Source organism: Arachis duranensis, chromosome 4, assembly GCF_000817695.3.
Source record: "Arachis duranensis cultivar V14167 chromosome 4, aradu.V14167.gnm2.J7QH, whole genome shotgun sequence".
Classification (NCBI taxonomy): Eukaryota; Viridiplantae; Streptophyta; class Magnoliopsida; order Fabales; family Fabaceae; genus Arachis; species Arachis duranensis.
This window is the reverse complement of record NC_029775.3, coordinates 84,843,448-84,843,691: the sequence shown is the minus strand read 5'-3', so window position 1 is coordinate 84,843,691 and position 244 is coordinate 84,843,448.

Sequence of the window (244 nt, the reverse complement as noted above, 5' to 3'; positions counted from 1 at the left end):
TTGGTATCATTAGTGGGTGTAGCAATTGCTTCTACCCACTTAGATACATAGTCCACTGCCACCAGAATGTAAGTGTTTGAGTATGATGGTGGGAATGGACCCATGAAGTCAATTCCCCAAACATCAAACAATTCTATCTCTAGTATCCCTTGTTGAGGCATGGCATATCCTGAGGTAAGTTACCAGCTCTTTGGCAACTGTCACAGTTACGCACAAACTCTCGGGAATCTTTATAGAGAGTAGG